General features: G+C 31.9%; 1 protein-coding gene across 13 annotated transcripts in view; it reads left to right on the top strand.

The window, feature by feature from the left end:
* The window catches only part of LOC129753325 (uncharacterized), a 183,677-nt gene that overhangs the window by 117,781 nt on the left and 46,478 nt on the right, over nucleotides 1-19,418 (top strand). The gene's annotated exons all lie outside the window — the stretch shown is intronic.

Below are 19,418 nucleotides of genomic sequence, written 5' to 3'. Positions count from 1 at the left end.
TCTAAGTTGATAAATTTCATATTTGGAGCGACAAAATTTAAAATTATAATGATGCAATTTAAATTTTATGTTTGATTTTATTTTTTTTTAATAAATCCGGACAAAATCAGGATATTTTTCAACACAATTTGGGCAACCGGGCCGAACCTTTCTCAATTGTTTTGATTAAATAACCGGGTTTTATTCGGTAATTTGGCGTAATTGATTTGAACTTACAATAAGTTTTTTTTAACAAACCTTTGTTGAAACTTACGGTTTACTAACGGCAACCGGAACAGCAGCAAACGATTTCTGCTGCCACGAGCAGAACCAAAACATTGTTTGTTTTGGTTCCTCTTGCTATGTCCAATTCGAAATAAAAAACAATAGATCAATGATTGCTGATGACAGATCATGATGATAAACGCAGTACAAATGTTTACATCATCACACGGTTAAGCGAGACTACTCAAATTGGGTTCGTGGTAACACAATAGTGTTGCCAGATATTCTGGGTAAGAGTATCCAAGTACTCATTCAGAAATGAGTACTCTCCCGGTTAGGGAAAATGATAAGGGGCCGTTCACAAATTACGTAAGCACATAGGAAGCGGGGGGGGGGGGGGGGGGGGGGTGGCGGGTTTAACATTTGCATAGGATCTCTCATTAGGGGGGTAGGAAGGGTTTCTAAAAATCGTACGTAAGAAATGTTACTTTGATAATTCGTCACAGCCATACGAAACCATATTACTCAGGTTTTTTTTCTCACTGCCTATTTGTTGGTTATTTTTGATGTTATTTATTTCAATACAAACCGACATGCCATCAAAAACACTAACTCACGTTATCAAAAAAGATCGTGGCTTTTGGCTTCTCATCATAACAATCTTTTTGATTGAGAAATTTATAGAAACAAAAAGGAAAGTGGCGCGTTGTGAAAATACGATTTGAATCCATCATATTTCAAAAATGGCTTTATCAAGAAAACGTCTATAAAAATCAATAATGAATTTCTAGACAATTTTTTCAGTGATAGACACTACCAACTTTTAATTTAAAAAGCCTAAAAGCCTGGATTGTACCTTATTGTCCAGCTCGATTTAGGTAACTTTGCCTCGTTGTGAGGTGAGTTTAGCCTCGAAGAGGTAGAAGTTATCTTTTTGGCTGACACTAGCGTTTACCTTGCTATCTCGATAAATTTTACCTTTTTATTATTTTCCGTCCAGGATCCTGAGCCTGACCTGGAGCCTAATTCTGAACCCTTCTATTGCGGATTTTTAATCTTAAGCCTTCATTATATATGACTAGTATATAAAATATCCTATATTGCTGAACTCTGGATCTTCAATGCCGATCTCGGATCGACATACAGCATTTTCATTCTGATCCTATATTGTGATTGTGACACATATCAGATCATGATACTGAAACCTTATCTCGAATTCTGATCTTGTTTCGAGGTTGTGAATAAATACTTGATCCTGTTCCTGAATCCCTGGTCCTGATCCTGGAATTTGAAATTTTCTTGATGATTCCGCATTCCGCATCTGATACTCGTTCTGGATCCTGACCTCAGATTCTGATCTTGGTCCTACTACTGGATTCGGTTTCCGGATGCTGACCCTGGATTCTGATCTTGGATACTGAGGCTGATTTTTGTTCCTCATTCTGGTTTATGATTTTAATCCCGGTTTTGATACTGATCCTGAATCCTGATTCTGAATAGTGATCTTGATCGTGGACACTTATTTAGGTACCTTAGTCTCAGTTTCCGATCCCGGATCCTGATTGCGGATTCTGATTCCGGAGGCTGATCTCGGAGGCGCATTTTGATCCTAGAATTGATCGACTGTTCCTTGATCATTTTTTCTGATTAAAACAGGAAAGTTTCATGATCCATATAAATAAGAATCAGGATGAGTTTTAAAAGCACCCGTATTAACCAGTAGTTTGAACACAAAGAGGCAAACACACTAAGATTCGTCAGATTTCTTTCAATTACTAGGGAAGTCATAATTTTGGCAAAGATACATAAATTCGTTCAGAAATTTCAATTTTTCCTACATCAAAGGATGTAACTTTACGACATAAATTATATCGCAGTTTAATAAACAGGAAGCTTTATTTTTCAATACTACAGAAGAAAAATATTATGTAACTTATCAATCGACATAACAAAAAAAATATTAAAAAAAACAGTTAACAATCGAATTATTCAGTCAAAAAAACGTTTGTCCTAACGACCGGCCGGCAGAGGTCAATCATCGAATGAGGCTGCAAAAACATTCAAAACACCGGACGGCGGCATTAGATTGTTGTTAAGTTTTCTGCAGCAAGTCACCCTTTTCCGTGTGATAGAAACAGATAATGAGATAGCGCAGGGCAAAACATGGAATTGCATGTTTCTTTTGGCCCCGGTAGAAATGAAATGGTCCTAACGTTAGTCTGACCGTTTTTCTTATTTCGAACTTCGAGTTTCTGGTTTACATGGAGAAGGACCAACAGTATGACAATTTACCCTACCTCACAGTTGCTCCCAAGGAATGTAGCAACGTATCATTGAGCAGAAAATAAGAGAAAAAATAACTAAGCAAATCGTGAACTAGTCATACAACCAGCAGCGGCTTCTAAACTTCAGTGTCCGAAGCCAAGATAAGCCTGCGGGTGGTTTCGCTGCTGCTATAAGTGAACTTACTCATGAGATGGCTCCCCGTTTCAGCATCTGGAATTCGCTGTTTTGCTGAATGCAGTTCGGAATGCATTCCGTGACGTGGAGAAGGAAGGTGGTTGTTCTTGGTGGGCTTTCCTTCCTTCTTCATCCACCGATCGAAACGCTGAGCTGAAGCACTTGGACAAGTGTTTTCGAAACCAGAAATACGGTTGACGAACAGGGGAAAAAAAACCAGGGGCCCTGACGATGGTATGAAGGTAGGAGACGACGTGGGTGGACAACAAAACACGCTGCCTGCCGTCCGTCGTCTGAGAACTGGAATTTTTTTTTCTGCGCACGTTCGGAGATCGAGTTGATTTGAGATTATTCCGTTCATAACAAAGCTATATAGGTTGCAGCATACTCATACACTGACAACGAAATTTTACGATGAGGGGCATGCAAGAATGTAGAAAATAATATTGCAACCAGCATTAAACCACCTGTGTAAAACTATTTGTCCGAGCTGATTGTATGCAGTAATCGAATAATACTTTTTACGATATAATTTTTTGAAATTTTAATAACAAGCTTTGGATCCCACCGTCTTCGACTACAGGATTTCAGTTTTTATTTGCTCTAATCAGACCACCAGGGATCAATCAGTACCATTAAAGAGAATCCCAATGTTTATTCAAATTTTCCTTTCTTGTTAACTACATTTCCCTGAACGGAAGTATCAATATGTGGTAGCTGTTACTAGATACACTCATTAAATTCAAAATTTTCAATCATTTGATATTTTGATCACTTTTTTGATCCACATTTCTAAGCATTGAGGCAACATAAAATAATTCCCTTTTTGACTAAGATTCATTTCATACATTTCTAAACATCTTGACGATTTTTATTTTGGTTTCAACTTAATTTTAATGTTAACTTAATCTTAATGTTGCAGGTAGAAGTGAATCGTAACAAAACCATATTTTTTTATGTCACTATTAATGCCTGGGCTGGGAATATGGTTGGTCGGCTCCTCCCAAACAACAAAGAGCCGGGAGAAAACAACTCTGTTTTCAGTTCGGCTTCCGAGTGTAATCCTCATTCGCTGATCGTGCTCCAATCGTTATCTGAGTTTACACGAGCTGTAAACGATTTGGACGACAATTGTGGGAGCTATCGGCTATCGCATCTGAGTCGTATAAAGATAATTCTTGTGTGTTCCTAGTGCTCCAGTCATACAACTCAGTTTAAATTGAAACAAAAAATATTTAGACCCCCACCCACCACACAACGTACAAAAAATAACATTCAAATCTTTACACTTATTGAAAAAAAACTCACCGGCAAAAAATCTGCACCGAAATTTACTTTTCTTGTAAACGTACCAAGAAAAAACTGTTAGCTCTCAGTTTTCTCCTCAACACATTGCAGCATTGCACATCCTCAGCAGATGTGAATGCTCTTGCTCACTCTTACACGCTCCTTTTTTCCTACTCAAAATAAAGTTGAAAACAAGTGGTTTTTAAACATTTTTTTATAAAAAAATTAATGATTTTGGAATTTTGACTTTATTTTCCGATTTTCGGTTTCAACGAAATTTTTCTGCTGCTGGCGAAAAACTAAGTGAACCGATTCGACTTTCAGTGCCAGTTTTTCACTTAAATCCGATGGAAAGTTACAGGTCTTAGACCAAGCCCACCGCAAGTTGCTATTTCGGTCGGTATTTTAGATGTTTTGATTGGTTGCGTTTTTATCTACTCACTTATTTTCGCACCCATTGTTGCGATCCAGGTAGGTATTTGTGTATGTTTATTTTTTGATAGCGACTACCGGCTGCGTTGCTACCGGGTTGCTACATAAACGCATCCTGTAACAACCTACTGCTCGAATGCTATTTCTCGAATCAAGTTAGCGACTGTTGGTGCGATGATGGGTTGATAAATATGTTGCTGAATATACTCGATTCGAGGTTTAGCAACCATTGGTAGGCCTGGTCTTATGCATTCTATTGATAATTTAGGACTGAGTAAAAAGTCGATCGATATATCATTTCGATAATCGGTCTGTATTCATTCATGGAAAATTGTACTCCAAAATCTAAAGTAAACCACGTGGTTTTATTTACATCTTATCATCAGCACCTTGAGAGGAGGACGATTTATCCAGAAATCGTTTAGGGCATTTTAATCGAATCTATATATATAAAAATGAATGTTTGTCTGTCTGTCTGTTCCCTATAGACTCGGAAACTACTGAACCGATCATCGTGAAACTTGGCATCTGAGGGTTTTTGGGGCCGGAGATGGTTTCTGTAATAGTTACAAACCGCTCCGACTTAAGGGAGAGGGGGCTTCCATACAAAATTTATAGTTTTTCGGAACAAATTAAAGTCATGACATCCATTTTCTAGAGATTTTTTTTCCTTTGGGCGGTTTGTTTTTCGTCTCCATGGTCGAGGCGTCGCGAGCCGACGTCGCTAGAGGATAGTAACCAAGGCATAGCATACTGATCAGTGGGAATATTTTGGCGCGTATGTCTCAACCAAGCATATTTTCAATGCAAAGGGTGGCGATATGAAGAAGCCTTGATGTGATTTTTTTCTACTTGATTCCTAGCTTATTTGTACACCACATGGTTATAAATGACGCCTAGATGTGACCCTGATTGACATTTGACCGATCGAATAAAACATATACATTTTTTTTACAAAATCTGAAATTGAAAAGTCATGGCATTCGTTTTTAGAGATTTTCTTTTCTTTGTGGGGTTTATTTTTCGTCTCTATGATCAAGCAAACGTCGTCGCAAGTGGATAGTAATCAAAAAATACTGTTCATTGATCGCTGGAAAAATTTAACATAAAGAAGCCTGTTTCTCAACCAAGTACCTATATTTCCTATGCACGTGTGGGAGATACGCAACCTAGATGTATTTTTTCTTGCTTAGTTGTACACAGCACGTGGAAATAAATGACGCCTAGATGTGACACGGATTGGTATTTTATTAATCGAATCAAAACCAATTGATAGGTACGAGCCGTTTCAAATAAAGATTTCCAAAAAAAACCAATTGAAAGATTTGCAAAAATACTTTTATATTTAATTAGTGTTAAATGAAGGTCATTTGCGTTGAACAGCATTCGTTAAAAGTAGAGTTACAAACATAAATTTATACTGCAGGAATACTGCAGATATATCAATGAAACTTGATAAAACAAACAAACAGAAATACGTTTTAAATCCAAATGTTAACTTAGAATTTTGTTTTTGCCAACATTTTTGAATATTTCACTTTCAAAGAGAAAATAAAAAACGCTCAAAATTTTTTTAGTGATGTAACTGATAATTTTTTAAATATTTATATTTTTTTCTATAATAAATTTATTAAAAAAAATGAAATTTGCACTGTATAACATCGATAATTTTCATACCATGACAAGTGCTGTTTGGTAAAACTTCAAGCTGTAATGTCTCATGTCCACGAGTTTGGCGTATGGTAAAATATTTTTTAACATAATTTTGGCGCAAAAAGTAAAGATATTCAAACTGCTTCGAAGGGCGAGGATGGTGAAAAAAGCTTTTTAAAAAGGTTATTAAAAATCTTTTTCATCGTTTTTTTTTCAAATTTCTATAGCTTATTTTTTCAACTCCAAAAAATACACCATCTAAAGCTAATCAGGAGATGGAAGTGCTCATAATACATAATATTAGGAATCTACTAAAAAAAACTGTTCCGATTCACGCTATTGATTGGTTTTCAAAATTCTATCTTCATAAAGTACAATATGCAATAAATTCCAATATGCGAATCTTTTTCTCTCAGTTAGCAATTTATGTAAACTCGAGCCGGGTAAATCACCCTACCTTCTTCAAGCAGTGGGGGACAAAACTGAAAAAAATAAGGGAGTTCCCATGTAAGTTTAACATTAAGAGCCTTTCAAAGAAGGGAACATATTTTATAAGAGGGTTTTTTGCATACGGATATTTGGCATAACTCAAAAATAGATGTTACAAATGTTTTTATGGAAGTACGTAACTTCCCACTTTGCGAAAAAAGGTGGAAAATCCATAAATTTTGAAATTATTTAAGTCATTATGAAGCTTTAAAATCAGAGTGCAAATTTAGAGATCAAGTTTCAGGAAATAATATATACTATCTTTGAATTGCAATTCGGAACTCCAGCTGCAGCTCTCATTTCAAAGTTGTTGGATCTGAACTATGATGAGTTTTGATTTAAAAAAAAAATGCTTACAAATATCTAAATTTGAATCAATTTTTTACAAATTACATTTATTTTTGGAACGTGTAGCAAAGCACACCGGGTCAGCTAGTATTTAATAAATCTTCAATTTAACATAAAACAACAATTTACCGCAATTTTTCATAAATTGATAATTTGTAAATATTCTATGAACAACAAATAACATTATTGGTGAGGATGTTTTGAGCAATTCATTTGCTCACTTTTTACAGCTTAAGTGATGAATAGCTACCATTAAATTTAATTTGATTGTTATTAGCGTTTAATTGAATATCTGGTAAAGATTTTTATTCAAATTACGAGGTATTGATTTAAAGAACATTTTTGTGTAAAAAGAATCTATTAAAACACAGCAGACAAAAGTCTGGAATTCTCTGGAAGAAATGCTAAAGGTATGGTTTGGGAGCCCTAATTAAAATCTTCCTGTCGCGCAGTGGTTCAAAATCCAGAAAAGTTGGCAGAAAGTCGCTTTTTGAAGCGCTCATAATCATCTATTCAAACATTTCATCGTGTTCCGGCATTTTTAGGCTACATGAAACCATGAAAATGATAGTCATAAATTTACCCGTTTGGGAGTTCTCAAAGAAATGCTAAGAAAAGTTTGAATATTTTGAAAATTTAGCAAAGATTTGCTTACATAGAAAACCGAATAGATATTCAAATTGCGAATATATTTTGCTTTGAAATTATTTTTATATTTTTATTAAGCATATTTTACACCTTATCTCATAAAAATTTGGTAAGTTGAATAGAATAAAGTTGATTTTTTTTTGTATGGGCTTCCTTTTTTGCCATTTTCGGAAAACGATTTCACAACGTTTTTCTTCAAATTTGACTTCTTAGCCAATAACCTCCCGGATCACGAACTAAATTGATATTTAATTTGATCTATAGGATGAGTTTTCTCAAAAATTCATTCATTAAACATCCTCTTCATATTTTGAAGCACAATAAGTATAAATTTCTGTGTTTGTTTTCAATAAGGATTAACTCCCAAATCATAATAAAATTACGTTTTCTCAAATATTCTTCTGATTATTGGTGCTGGCAAAAATTCTTGAGAACCAATTGAAACTTGAAAATAGTTAGAAACTTTATAGTATTTTTTTAAAGAAATGAAATATGAAGTAAAATAATAAATAAAAATTAGAAGTAAAATTAAAAAATTAAGAAAATAAGAAGCACAAAGATTGTTTTTCTCAATTATAATGTAAATTAAGTTTTTTGTGTTAAAACAATTATTGATAGAACAAATCTAGAGTTTGTTTTGATTAGGTCGTATGAGCCACTTGAAGTGTTTCGAGAAAATCGCTGTTGAAATTATGAATGGTAATTTTAATTGTAATTTTATGAATGTTGATAGAATTCGTCTGAAAATTCGTAAATCCATGTAGGACAGGAAGGAAAACATGTAGCTGTACTAAAAAGTTGCGTTACTTTAGATCTTATTAATGAAAATGTACTTACGACCTATTGCATTTTTCGTTTTGCGCAAACGTCCTTTTCGTCAATCAATAAGTTTGAATAAAAAACTTATTCCTTTTGCTCAAATCTCTGCTATTTTCATTCGGAATTGCTTAAAGAAGTGTTTGTACGATACTCCTGTTCAATGAATACATGGAAGCTTCCGCTGAAGCGCATCCGAATTTATGTCTCTGTGGGACTTCCAATAGGGACTTTACCTGGACGTTTCCGGTCATCACCCTTGATGGCACTGGCTGTTCAACGAGTGCGAAAAGGTATCCAGCGCTTTCCATTATTTTGGCTGCCTCTATAATTAGAAAGTCAAATCTGACTATGTACACAGGAAATTAAAGTTTCTTTGTACTCACCCAACAGCAATATGCAGCCATTCATTTAGCTAGCAAAGCTATGATCTGTCCTACAGACGGTTTTTATCCTTTTTACACGAATTTCTATCGAGTTTTGAAGAACTTTTCACCACAGTTTTCACGACGATGCATAACGTCGTACAAACCAACTCGCCGAAATGTGTTTTGTGTCCTTTTGCATGCACGGCAAAACACGGCAACGCAAAATGACGCAAAAACCAAATTGCACTCAAAAATGTGAAAGTCATTATACGTCCTAAATTCAAATCAACTTGGTAAAGTTATTCATTGATCAAATGAAACCAAATTTTTACCTATTATAGAATGAATCTTTATAAATCATTTGCTAACTTAGTATTGTTTATATTGGTTCATACGACTTAATCAAAACAAACTCTAGAAATGATCATCTAAGATAAATGGCCTACATACCTTAATTTGAAAATTCAGATCAGTATTGGCGAAATAATTCTCATCTATCATTAAATTTCTTTATTGGAACGTTAATTAATGAAAAATTAAAAAAGAGATCAGCACCAGAGCGTTGTCAAGTCAATCTGTTTCGATTTAATTCTATATTTATTGTAGTTTTGAGATAATTTTAGATTCAATTAACCTCTATAGGATGTGAGAGGTTTCTGCAGCAATATTTTGGAAAATTTTAATACAAGAATTTACTTACTGAGCTACTAATTGTTTTTTAATTTTTAAAGTAAAAATTAAAAAAAAAACAAAGAAAATATGAAAATAATATGTTATGTTGAGAATTGAATCCAACTGTGTTAGTTGAATTTTCAGGGACTAGATTAGATGAAAATTAATGTTGAAAAACATGCGAAAAAAAATTCGCCTTGTCTCCCGGTAGGACTTGAACCCACATCTTGCGCCTCTCCGGGGCGCTCCTGTAGTAGAATGTTAATACATTTTTCGCATATTTTTCAACATTAATTTTTATCTAATCTAGTCCCAGAAATTTTTAACTTACACAGTTGGATTCAATTCTCTACAAAAAAAGTTTCGCTGACTGAATGTTTGAGTCAAGACCCATTAATGGGTCGTAGTTTAAAAATAATATGTTATTTTTAGTGAAATTATGATTATTGAACAATTTTAAAAGGTTTCAGAGCAAAAAAAAAGTTGGAAACAGACCTTTTGCCAGGTTTTTTGATAATTGAACCACTGTGTGTCGGAAAACCAATTAGTTTGGAAGATCCAGACAAAATCTGGAAAGTTGACATCACTGCTCACAGACGAGTCTGGACCAGGGTTGCCAACTGTTTTTCGAAGAAGTCTGGAAGATTGTGAAAAAATGCCTGGAAATATGTGGAAAAGTCTGGATAGCGTACTTTTGGGAAGGTGGTGAAATTTTTTTTTTTTTTTTGGTCGCCAGAACTCAATGTTGCAGATAGCCACTAACCGTTTGTTTCTGACACTATCACTTACGTGTTCTGTTTGACTGCCAATTTAACGCACAACCCCAAGTATTTATAATTATTCCTAGATTTCAACCACTTCTGCATTCAAAATTCATTAATTCTAATCATTTACTGTCATATTTTACCATGACCATTTTGAATTTTCATAGTTTCTTAAAACAATTTACGTCCTAAGCCAAAAGTCTGGAATTGTCTGGAAGCAATGTCAAAATTCTGGAAGTCTTGAAACCTGAAAAATGTCTGGCAAAAGTCCAAAAAGTCCGGAAGATCCAGACCAAAACCTGGAAGGTTGACATCCTTGGTCTGGACCAGGGAATCCTAAAATTGTTATTCTCCGATAGAATTTAGCGATCAAAACATCCGTGAGAGACATTTTCATCCGCAAAAAGACTATTATAGCACTTATCAATTCCAATTTAGCTCTCGATAAGTTGTGTATTCCGATTCAAATTTAGGTATCGTCTCTTTTAACTTTTTTTTAAGGATAAGTTCTCGCTCCCGGAAGAGAGAAAATTTCTGACTAATTTGCTTGAAGTTAAGAGCGCGGAGAGTCACAAATAACTGGAAAAAGCACTCTATGTGCGTGTGTTCTCTTGCTCGCTTTCAGTTTTTTTCGGAGCATATTTTCAGAACTAGAACTGACTGAGAGAAAACAATTTTAACAGTTGAATGAGTTATCTTTATCGTCATTGGAACAACAAATAGAGAAGTATGTACTGAAAGTAATAAAAATGTGCTGAATACTCCTTAGTTCTTGTACAACATTTGATATAAACAAACCACAAACCTAGCTTGTACCCCGAAAAAGGTATTCGATATTAGATTCAAAAAACAAATTGTTCAAAATTCACTGACTGCTAATTGAAAAGCTTGAAAACCTGGTAAAATGAAAATTATATAAAAATAAAAATAAAAATAAAAAAATTTAAAATTAAAAATCTGCTTTGTTTAGCTATTGATTCTGATTGTTCTTAAGACTTTGGTAAAAACATTTAATAGTTATTCGAAACGCTAGCAAGAAAAATCTGCTATTTTTAACTACTTTTTATAGGATTCGATATTTTTGTTTTTAAATGATTTCACATTTTTCTAGGAAATAAAAAGCTTTTACTCATATTAGCAAAAAGAGACGCAGAAGAATTAGCGAAAACGATAGTTTAAAATAAATCTTTTCACTTTTATCTGAATTGATCCTGACGTCTCTGCGTTCTCTGCTCCACAGTGGGCTCAGCCGTTTCATATTTCCTATTATTTTAATGTTTTATGTTAACATCATGGAAAACATGAACAAAGACGAGAAGAATAATAACAATCTTTTATTATTCTCCGGGGTCCGGACATAAGTTCTGGCTGTGGAAGTATGATTAGTGATTAGTGAAACTTGAAGGCGCTTATTGTCAGATAGTGAAAGAAAGATTTCGAGTATGTTTTGAAAGCTGAAGTATTTTAAACAAGCGACAACAAAGCGAAGTCAGTAGTATTTACTGCTGAAAAAACAGTTGACAAAAAAGATGAAAGAAGTCGAATAGATCTCACAATAACACCTGAATCATGGAGACTACGAAACTCACTATTTTATACAGCAAAATCTGGAAAATTTGTATTTTTTCTCATTCTGATGGCAAGATATAACGTTAACGATGGTTTAACATGAATCTAAACCTTAAGAAGTGACGACATATAAGTATAGTAAATTAAGTCGAATGTGTTTTCGAATAATCGAATTAAAAAGTAGGTTCCTCAAAAGTTTCGTGTCGTTGAATAGCTTTTCTGTGTAGAGAATCACCCACTAAGCCCTTAGATCTCGATTCCCTGGAAAACATCATGTGTAGCCTTCCTCGGCGATGCAGATCTCTCCAGGCGGCCAGACCACACGACCGACACGGGTGGGTGCAAAGATGACCTAGTGTGGGAAAATCTCCATCCACCCAATCTTCTCTTATGACTGAAAAAGACTCACATTATAATAAGAGTTAGTTCCCATTCAGCTGTTAGTTAGGCACGGCAGCGAGCGACTGTCATAAATGTGGGTTAGTGCGACGAGCTCAATCGCTAGGTAAATCGCTAGGTACCTCGTGTAGTACCTAGATTTTGTTTGCCGATTTGGCTACAACCGAGAGAAGGGTTTTTTTTTCTAAGATGTACCCTATAGGTAAACAAAGAATAGAACAACCTCCCCCGCGCACGACTTCATTCATTCCCTTTGCACTAGCGATGGCGGCAGCGTTTGAACAATGAAAGCATTAATTAATCGACCTCGACTCTCGCGTTTTTTTGCTGTTTCATCTACCAGCTCTCTTCTTAAGGTGCGCTCACAAAACACGTTTAAGAATGATGAGATTCTTTGGTGGTTTGCTGAAGGTGTTTGTTCGTCTTTTTTTTGCATTCAGGTGGAATTCTTCCGCACAAATGTCAACAACTTTGTTGATACTCCCTCAAATTTGGTACCGCACTGAAGATTTTTTTTTTCCTTTGGTTTCTGACGCTTTTGAGATTGAACGAATAGTCCTCTTACATTGTGTAGGAATAGATTTAGAGTTTGTCTCTTTCGAAAGGTGACGGTGTTTGATTTGGCACTTGAAGTTAACCGGTTTGTTCTGGTGAGGTTTTAATATTGAAATAAATCGTGTCATCTACACCTATATCAATTTGAATTTCGGTTTCTATTTTCTCATGTTGAAAGATAATAAATTTTAAGAGTGAGTCATTCAAACTTAAACTAAACTTCAGACCCCAAACAAGTAAAGAATGACTCAAAAATAAAGCAAGACAGAAATCGAACTCATGATTGATTAAACGTTGATCCGTTGGTGCCAATTCAGTGATATCACAACGATTGAACCGGTCAGTGGTGCAAATGATGTCAAAACAAAACAAAAAAACTTCAACCTGTTCGTTTCGATTTCGCTGGGTGGATGTCTGAAGGTATGAACAACATGCTACGTAATCGATCCTTTCTGAATGACGCTGTTTATTTGACCCAGTCAGCAAAAGATAGAGGTTGGTATGCAAAACTATTATACTGAGCATTGAAGCCTAACCTTTTTTTGCCTGCCATTGATTGATTGGCAAACTTAAAGTTGTCGAATGTGGGCGTAGAGTGTTGCTCAGACGGAGTATCTACATTTTTTTTGGATATTTGAAAGGCTTAAGTTGTGTATAACGATTTTCAAATTCGAAAGCTCGATAACCTAAGGAATAACTCAGATGGTAGATGTATGATTAAAACAAATAAAAATTGTTTTGAATATTTATATCAATTTGTGTATTAAAAACGATAAAAAATGAAAAAAAAAACATTTACCAGATAGAACGGAAAATTAAGTAATTAAAATTGTTTTAGAAACGGTGTTAAAAGGTATCCGAACATACAATTTTGTTTCAAATAGAAAAAACTTATATTTTTAATCATGGTCGCCATGTTAAAAGTTCATTTTTTGCCGAAATATTAAGATGTTATAGGAACATAATTTCAAAATTTGGATTATTAGACGACAAAAATGACAAAAATGACAAAAATGACAAAAATGACAAAAATGACAAAAATGACAAAAATGACAAAAATGACAAAAATGACAAAAATGACAAAAATGACAAAAATGACAAAAATGACAAAAATGACAAAAATGACAAAAATGACAAAAATGACAAAAATGACAAAAATGACAAAAATGACAAAAATGACAAAAATGACAAAAATGACAAAAATGACAAAAATGACAAAAATGACAAAAATGACAAAAATGACAAAAATGACAAAAATGACAAAAATGACAAAAATGACAAAAATGACAAAAATGACAAAAATGATAAAAATGACAAAAATGACAAAAATGACAAAAATGACAAAAATGACAAAAATGACAAAAATGACAAAAATGACAAAAATGACAAAAATGACAAAAATGACAAAAATGACAAAAATGACAAAAATGACAAAAATGACAAAAATGACAAAAATGACAAAAATGACAAAAAAGACACAAAAATGACACAAAAATGACACAAAAATGACACAAAAATGACACAAAAATGACACAAAAATGACACAAAAATGACACAAAAATGACACAAAAATGACACAAAAATGACACAAAAATGACACAAAAATGACACAAAAATGACACAAAAATGACACAAAAATGACACAAAAATGACACAAAAATGACACAAAAATGACACAAAAATGACACAAAAATGACACAAAAATGACACAAAAATGACACAAAAATAACACAAAAATGACACAAAAATGACACAAAAATGACACAAAAATGACACAAAAATGACACAAAAATGACACAAAAATGACACAAAAATGACACAAAAATGACACAAAAATGACACAAAAATGACACAAAAATGACACAAAAATGACACAAAAATGACACAAAAATGACACAAAAATGACACAAAAATGACACAAAAATGACACAAAAATGACACAAAAATGACACAAAAATGACACAAAAATGACACAAAAATGACACAAAAATGACACAAAAATGACACAAAAATGACACAAAAATGACACAAAAATGACACAAAAATGACACAAAAATGACACAAAAATGACACAAAAATGACACAAAAATGACACAAAAATGACACAAAAATGACACAAAAATGACACAAAAATGACACAAAAATGACACAAAAATGACACAAAAATGACACAAAAATGACACAAAAATGACACAAAAATGACACAAAAATGACACAAAAATGACACAAAAATGACACAAAAATGACACAAAAATGACACAAAAATGACACAAAAATGACACAAAAATGACACAAAAATGACACAAAAATGACACAAAAGTGACACAAAAATGACACAAAAATGACACAAAAATGACACAAAAATGACACAAAAATGACACAAAAATGACACAAAAATGACAAAAATGACAAAAAGGACAAAAATGACAAAAATGACAAAAATGACAAAAATGACAAAAATGACAAAAATGACAAAAAGGACAAAAATGACAAAAATGACAAAAATGACAAAAATGACAAAAATGACAAAAATGACAAAAATGACAAAAATGACAAAAATGACAAAAATGACAAAAATGACAAAAATGACAAAAATGACAAAAATGACAAAAATGACAAAAATGACAAAAATGACAAAAATGACAAAAATGACAAAAATGACAAAAATGACAAAAATGACAAAAATGACAAAAATGACAAAAATGACAAAAATGACAAAAATGACAAAAATGACAAAAATGACAAAAATGACAAAAATGACAAAAATGACAAAAATAACAAAAATGACAAAAATGACAAAAATGACAAAAATGACAAAAATGACAAAAATGACAAAAATGACAAAAATGACAAAAATGACAAAAATGACAAAAATGACAAAAATGACAAAAATGACAAAAATGACAAAAATGACAAAAATGACAAAAATGACAAAAAAGACAAAAAAGACAAAAAAGACAAAAAAGACAAAAAAGACAAAAAGACAAAAAAGACAAAAAAGACAAAAAAGACAAAAAAGACAAAACAGACAAAAAAGACAAAAAAGACAAAAAAGACAAAAAAGACAAAAAAGACAAAAAAGACAAAAATGACAAAAAAGACAAAAAAGACAAAAAAGACAAAAAAGACAAAAAAGACAAAAAAGACAAAAAAGACAAAAAAGACAAAAAAGACAAAAAAGACAAAAAAGACAAAAAAGACAAAAAAGACAAAAAAGACAAAAAAGACAAAAAAGACAAAAAAGACAAAAAAGACAAAAAAGACAAAAAAGACAAAAAAGACAAAAAAGACAAAAAAGACAAAAAAGACAAAAAAGACAAAAAAGACAAAAAAGACAAAAAAGACAAAAAAGACAAAAAAGACAAAAAAGACAAAAAAGACAAAAAAGACAAAAAAGACAAAAAAGACAAAAAAGACAAAAAAGACAAAAAAGACAAAAAAGACAAAAAAGACAAAAAAGACAAAAAAGACAAAAAAGACAAAAAAGACAAAAAAGACAAAAAAGACAAAAAAGACAAAAAAGACAAAAAAGACAAAAAAGACAAAAAAGACAAAAAAGACAAAAAAGACAAAAAAGACAAAAAAGACAAAAAAGACAAAAAAGACAAAAAAGACAAAAAAGACAAAAAAGACAAAAAAGACAAAAAAGACAAAAAAGACAAAAAAGACAAAAAAGACAAAAAAGACAAAAAAGACAAAAAAGACACAAAAATGACACAAAAATGACACAAAAATGACACAAAAACGACACAAAAATGACACAAAAATGACACAAAAATGACACAAAAATGACACAAAAATGACACAAAAATGACACAAAAATGACACAAAAATGACACAAAAATAACACAAAAATAACACAAAAATGACACAAAAATGACACAAAAATGACACAAAAACGACACAAAAATGACACAAAAATGACACAAAAATGACACAAAAATGACACAAAAATGACACAAAAATGACACAAAAATGACACAAAAATGACACAAAAATGACACAAAAATGACACAAAAATGACACAAAAATGACACAAAAATGACACAAAAATGACACAAAAATGACACAAAAATGACACAAAAATGACACAAAAATGACACAAAAATGACACAAAAATGACACAAAAATGACACAAAAATGACACAAAAATGACACAAAAATGACACAAAAATGACACAAAAATGACACAAAAATGACACAAAAATGACACAAAAATGACACAAAAATGACACAAAAATGACACAAAAATGACACAAAAATGACACAAAAATGACACAAAAATGACACAAAAATGACACAAAAATGACACAAAAATGACACAAAAATGACACAAAAATGACACAAAAATGGCACAAAAATGACACAAAAATGACACAAAAATGACACAAAAATGGCACAAAAATGACACAAAAATGACACAAAAATGACACAAAAATGACACAAAAATGACACAAAAATGGCACAAAAATGACACAAAAATGACACAAAAATGACACAAAAATGGCACAAAAATGACACAAAATTGACACAAAAATGACACAAAAATGACACAAAAATGACACAAAAATGACACAAAACTGCTACAAAAATGACACAAAAATGACACAAAAATGACACAAAAATGACACAAAAATGACAAAAATGACAAAAATGACAAAAAGGACAAAAATGACAAAAATGACAAAAATGACAAAAATGACAAAAATGACAAAAATGACAAAAATGACAAAAAATGACAAAAATGACAAAAATGACAAAAATGACAAAAATGACAAAAATGACAAAAATGACAAAAATGACAAAAATGACAAAAATGACAAAAATGACAAAAATGACAAAAATGACAAAAATGACAAAAATGACAAAAATGACAAAAATGACAAAAATGACAAAAATGACAAAAATGACAAAAATGACAAAAATGACAAAAATGACAAAAATGACAAAAATGACAAAAATGACAAAAATGACAAAAATGACAAAAATGACAAAAATGACAAAAATGACAAAAATGACAAAAATGACAAAAATGACAAAAATGACAAAAATGACAAAAATGACAAAAATGACAAAAATGACAAAAATGACAAAAATGTCAAAAATGACAAAAATTACAAAAATGACAAAAATGACAAAAATGACAAAAATGACAAAAATGACAAAAATGACAAAAATGACAAAAATGACAAAAATGACAAAAATGACAAAAATGACAAAAAAGACAAAAAAGACAAAAAAGACAAAAAAGGCAAAAAGACAAAAAAGACAAAAAAGACAAAAAAGACAAAAAAGACAAAAAAGACAAAAAAGACAAAAAAGACAAAAAAGACAAAAAAGACAAAAAAGACAAAAAAGACAAAAAAGACAAAAAAGACAAAAAAGACAAAAAAGACAAAAAAGACAAAAAAGACAAAAAAGACAAAAAAGACAAAAAAGACAAAAAAGACAAAAAAGACAAAAAAGACAAAAAAGACAAAAAAGACAAAAAAGACAAAAAAGACAAAAAAGACAAAAAAGACAAAAAAGACAAAAAAGACAAAAAAGACAAAAAAGACAAAAAAGACAAAAAAGACAAAAAAGACAAAAAAGACAAAAAAGACAAAAAAGACAAAAAAGACAAAAAAGACAAAAAAGACAAAAAAGACAAAAAAGACACAAAAATGACACAAAAATGACACAAAAACGACACAAAAATGACACAAAAATGACACAAAAATGACACAAAAATGACACAAAAATGACACAAAAATGACACAAAAATGACACAAAAATGACACAAAAATGACACAAAAATGACACAAAAATGACACAAAAATGACACAAAAATGACACAAAAATGACACAAAAATGACACAAAAATGACACAAAAATGACACAAAAATGACACAAAAATGACACAAAAATGACACAAAAATGACACAAAAATGACACAAAAATGACACAAAAATGACACAAAAATGACACAAAAATGACACAAAAATGACACAAAAATGACACAAAAATGACACAAAAATGACACAAAAATGACACAAAAATGACACAAAAATGACACAAAAATGACACAAAAATGACACAAAAATGGCACAAAAATGACACAAAAATGACACAAAAATGACACAAAATTGACACAAAAATGACACAAAAATGACACAAAAATGACACAAAAATGACACAAAACTGCTACAAAAATGACACAAAAATGACACAAAAATGACACAAAAATGACACAAAAATGACACAAAAATGACACAAAGATAACACAATTATGACACAATTATGACACAATAATGACACAAACTGACACAAAAATAACAAATAGTGACACAAAAATGGCACAAAAATGACACAAAATTACACAAAATTACACAAAAATGACAAAAATTATTGAAACGGACAAAAATCACAATATTGATGAAAAGGTTATTAGTAAAAAAAAAAACAAAATTTTAAATTCGTAGGAAAACCGTTTGCCCTTTTTTCTTACAACACAGGCCATTATTTAATATCCGCCACCTCGTCAACTACCTTGCGATTATTCCCCACATTGCTAGCTTAGAAAATCGTGATCGAAAAATTGTGTTAACCATTCGACAAAAAATTATATAGATGTACAAATGATTCCAACAACACAATATCTAAAGTTTACGCGTGACTGACCGCGGGCGTTACGTTTATCAAACACGGATTAGCTTAATTTCTGATGCATGAACACACACACACTCTCTCGAGATGATGATAATGATGATGATGA

The sequence above is a fragment of the Uranotaenia lowii genome, chromosome 3 (assembly GCF_029784155.1).
Source record: "Uranotaenia lowii strain MFRU-FL chromosome 3, ASM2978415v1, whole genome shotgun sequence".
Lineage (NCBI taxonomy): Eukaryota > Metazoa > Arthropoda > Insecta > Diptera > Culicidae > Uranotaenia > Uranotaenia lowii.
Note: the sequence above shows the minus strand (reverse complement) of the source record. Positions and strands in the feature narration are given on the sequence as shown.